The following is a 4,931-nucleotide window of genomic DNA, read 5'->3' as shown; positions in this document are numbered from 1 at the left end:
AGTGAAGTCTAAAAGCTAAAAAAAAAAAACGATTCTTCTTTCTGTGACATATCGCGATCGCGGGCCATAACGATATGAACCGGGGGCCGGATGCGGCCCGCGGGCCGTATCTTTGACATGACTGTTCTAAGACAAACTTAGCACATTATCTATATCAGTTATTAGGGAGAGGAGATAGATTTATAAAATACTTCTTACATTTACATTTAGATTTCAATGCAAAATTCAACTATACCAGATAAATATGCAAAGAATGAACGCAAAAGAAGGAACAAAATGCAAAACTTACATCTATCTCTTTCATTTCAGAGAACATTACTCGATTTTTCACAGGCTTCATATTTTCTTTGAGAATTTTTCTCCTTTCTACTAGGGGCCTTTAAAACATGACAATATACATTAGCAAATATAAAAACAACCAGAAATATATATTTTAGGTTTTGTTCTAAAGAAAGAATAAGAACATACGTTTGCATTAAATTTTGATCGTTAAACTGCAAGCAATCGAAAACAAAAAGACAAACACAAGCATCCTTAAACTCAGCTTTCTATAAATAAATAAGAAAAATAAATATTACTTGTCAGCACACCAATATAGATTCAATGCTTAAAATCATCATAAAAATAATACTTTTTAAAATACAAAAAGATTAAGAGCAGTTTTCAATATAAAAAAAATTTATTCCATTAGTTTGTTAAATTTGTTAAAGAAAAAGAAACAGTTTTCTAACTTATTTTAACTTACAATAGCATTGATTAATGTTATTTAAATTAAAAAATAAATTTCTAAGCACACAAAAGTTTTAAAATATTTTCTTCACCAAAATGGTTATTAATTTTATCAAAATGCTGCATATAATGTTAAAAGATACATTTTTAAAACATTTTAATAGTTTTAAAGATGATTTTTTGATGTTGTTAAGAAATGAAAATAAAATGGTTTCAAGTTGTTTGGTAATCACAGACCAAACTCCAGATTTAAGATTAATTTTAAATACTCACATTTTTCAGACTATGTTTTGAACTTCTTTGCTCGTATCAGGTTTTCTAAAGAATGTATCAAGCTTGTTTTTAAAAACTAATTAAAATATTTAAAAACTTGTTGACTCTATTATACAATTACAGCAAACTTAATTCATAAGCCTTAAAATATGAGTAAAACTTCCAGCAATAGAATATCTTTGCTTCATCAATATTCAATGCGCACAAAGCAACGAAATATCCTGAATAATTTTCGATCTAAAGATAAGATTTTCACATACTAGGGCTCACTCTTTATGGTTAGAGGAGGTGACCTGAAACATGCTACTTAGTGCAGGCAATATTTTAAGTTACGAAATCAGACATAAAAACATATTTTCTCTAAATATTTATACAAATATGATTCCTGATCCCCAAAACACAAGAAGTAACGGAAATCTGGTTAATATAGTCTTAATAGTAAGGTCAAGAGAGTCGTTGAAAGTTTGGACTCATAATGTTAATTTTATGTCTGTATTTCGTTATATCCAAAGAACAGAAAGTGATTTAAAACATTTTTGCACACAATTATGAAATTTGTCAGACAAAAGATATAATTCTAGGCAAAATACAGGTTTTAATAGTTATTTATTATTTTATTTAATGAAACTCGAAAATATTTGAATTGTTTATGCAAATTTTTACATCATTTTAAAGAATGTAATTGTAAAAGATAAAATGCAAAATTTTGGCCAAATAGTTTCAAAAAATTCGAATTTTAAAAAAAGTCATATTTTTTTTGGCTGTACAGTAAATATGAACTGTATCAAACACTATACATTAGAAATAAGGTAAGTGAGAAAATTATAGATTTGACATAAGTTAAAAGCTTTAAAAAAAAAAGATTTTCAATAATAATTAAATGCAAAAAAAATTTAAAAAAAAGGATTGGTATAAACTTTTAAGAATTAGAAATAAGACAAAACAAGAAAAAGTGCACTAAAAATAAATACAGCAGATTAAAAGTTTTTACACATAGTAATTACATAAATAGTCATTATTCCTTTTAAACATTTCCAGTAGTAAAACTAAAATCAATTATTAATTATTGAATTGATTGAAAAAATTTCATTTACTCTATGAGCTCCAAGAGTTCCAAATGGTAAAGGTTTGCTATCATTGTCCACCAGCAAAATTTCACAATCCAGCATTAAATTATTGCCATGAGGGAAAGCTTTTGGTATGTAATCTTTTAAATGAGCAGTCTGTAATGATTTCAAAAATAAAGTTTCATGCATAAAATAAATAAAGTATCTTACTATGAATACATAACTTGTATGGTAGATGCAAGATGGTAGAAATTAATGTAGAAATAAAATTCCAAAAAACATATAATATAGTAAAAATAAAATATATTAGTAAAATGTGTAAAATTTAAAAGATTTTATTTTTTAAAATATGTTTCAAAAAAATATCAATGCGCAAAAATTTTTTTATTTAAACATAAAACATAAATATAAATAAAAACATTAATATCTATATACTAAATGCATTAGAAGTTTAGTAAAATTCTTAAAACTGAAAAAAAAAGACTATTAATTATAACTTATATAATTTAAATCTCCAATAATTGCAAAAAACTCTGTTAATTTCCATTCCATTAACAAGCAAATGTAAGTAGGTGCCATGTATCACTAAAATTCTAAAATCTATTCACTTAATAAACATTTATTAATAATAATTCAAGAGTTTTATGAGGGAAGGTTGCTAAGTCACATTTAAAACAAAAAAAGTTTTTAAAAAAATATTTAGTTTAATTCAATTACACAATATTGATTAGTCACTAAATGTTAGAAATCTCAATGGAAGATGCTAGTATATTTCAGGGCTAAGAACTTTAGATTCAGCAGCAAATTAAAACACCAGGATAGGAACAACTTAAATGAGATTTTAGTTATTTTTAGATTTCCCCATTTTTAAGTTTGGGAGCAAAAAATTAAAGTAAAGAATAATATTTATTTCCTCCATCCATGGATTAATTTTAAATATTATCTATTTACTATAATGTCACTTAGAACACTCGTTCCTCACTAAGCTATTCAATTATAGTTTTAATCCCACAGAAATTAGACTTCTTTTAAATTTTATAATTTAATTAAAAATATATATATACTTCAAAATATGTTGAATTTTTTTTACTAACATGTTATGTAAATATACATGTAAAAGTAGTATATAAATTATTATGAGCTATAGGTAAACATTGCCAGAATATGTTTTGCAATCAGGAAACAAAATTATTTTAAAAATTGCCTAAAATAAATTTGCAAATTATCGACCTGATAATTATAATAGTCATATATGTTTTGGTGCATTTATGTGATGTGACAATATATAACATTTAATAAGTAAGGATTAACTGCTATATTTTTATATAGTAAACGTTCAAAGCTTGAATAAGCTAAAGAATGCTTATAAATATATAATATTTTTTTAATATTAGCAGAAAAAATAATAAATTAATAATAGGTAGATCAGTTGGAAATGAACTTTAAAAAAACATTTATTATAAATAATACTGTCGGGTATAACCATATACAACTGGCAACAGCTGTGAGATTTCAGACAACAGAATATTTAAAATTTCGTAAACAGTGATTGGTATAAATAAACATGTACCTATATATTTTAATGGAAGAAATAAACACAACAAAAAATCCACTTTACAACCTCTTTAAAATAAAGAGCAAAGAGCAAAAATTGAAAAATTTTTAATACCATAAAAAAAGCCATGGAATTTCTGTTTTGGCAACGTTTTTATTAATAAAAAAAGCATTTATTATAAGGTAAAAATATATTATCTCATAAAAATTGCATATCTGTTTTATATAATCAACAAACATTGTTAAATTTTGTTTGAAATATCACATTTTTCTTGCAAAAAGTAAAGCATTCCCTTATTGTGGGCTATAAAGATTAAAGTTACATTTTTCTTGTAAAACGGCAAAATTTATAAAAGAGTTAATTTTTTTCTAATTTACCTTCTTTTTGCAGAAAAAATATAATTAAAATTAGGAAAATTGACAAAAAAATCTTTGAATAGCATATTAAATAAAATATAAAATAAAAATTCCTGTTATAATGATGTTTATAGAGAACAATAACTTTGTATAATAATGTTGACACTATAAAAAAAAAAGCACGGAATCTAACAATTGATAGTCGGTGAAAGAAGAATTGTTCACATGAATGACTTGATATTCAATTCACAAGAACATAAAACTCACATATAAAAACAGAAGATAAGATTTCACAATTTCATTACATGTGCTGAAATATAATGTAAGTAGAAGACAATTTTTTTAAAAAAGGAAAAAATAATTAGTTCAATTGAAATATTTTGATAGGTTATAATAAATTTCTTTAACAAACTTTGCTTATGAAACAGAAAAAATTTCAATACTTTAAAACTATTAAAAATAGATATAGTATTATAAAAAACTTTCTTACGCAATAAGTTTTTGTTAAAAAATATTTAAAGTATTTTTTTGAAAAAATACAATTCAACCAAAAAAAAAATTTTTTTTTAGAAGAAGAGCAGTTCTAGCATTTAAAAAAGATTAATACAAAATATTTTTTAATACACAAAGACTCCTGCTCCTGTAAATATACCAAAAAGTAATCTGATCTTTTAGTTCATTTTTTAAAAAAATTTCCCAAACCAATTTGTAATTGGCACCTTCTTAAATAGTCAGTCAGTTTTCTTTCTTTTTTCTTTAGCAGATAAAAGCGGTAGCACAAATGTCCCCCATTATTAATACTGTAAGAAAACACAAAAAATTAAATTCGAAAAGGATAAAACTTCTTTGAAAAAAACGCGCTAAGAAGCAGCAGAAATTTCAGAAAAAAGTATCAATACAAGAAACGAATGAAATAAAAATTTAAATATGACCACCGAAGCCGACGTCTTC

General features: G+C 24.3%; 1 long non-coding RNA gene across 1 annotated transcript; it reads right to left on the bottom strand.

Annotated features, from left to right (window-relative positions):
• Positions 1–285: 285 nt before the first annotated feature.
• On the bottom strand, positions 286–2,235 carry LOC122273476 (uncharacterized). The gene is made up of 3 exons (XR_011635997.1): positions 2,097–2,235; positions 469–548; positions 286–377 (listed from the first exon to the last, which is right to left on the bottom strand). It is a non-coding gene; the product is annotated as an uncharacterized lncRNA (long non-coding RNA).
• Between the last annotated feature and the right edge of the window lie 2,696 nt (positions 2,236–4,931).

Source organism: Parasteatoda tepidariorum, unplaced genomic scaffold (assembly GCF_043381705.1).
Source record: "Parasteatoda tepidariorum isolate YZ-2023 unplaced genomic scaffold, CAS_Ptep_4.0 HiC_scaffold_4720, whole genome shotgun sequence".
Lineage (NCBI taxonomy): Eukaryota > Metazoa > Arthropoda > Arachnida > Araneae > Theridiidae > Parasteatoda > Parasteatoda tepidariorum.
The sequence above is the reverse complement of the archived record's forward strand: the minus strand, read 5'-3'. Positions and strand labels throughout refer to the sequence as shown.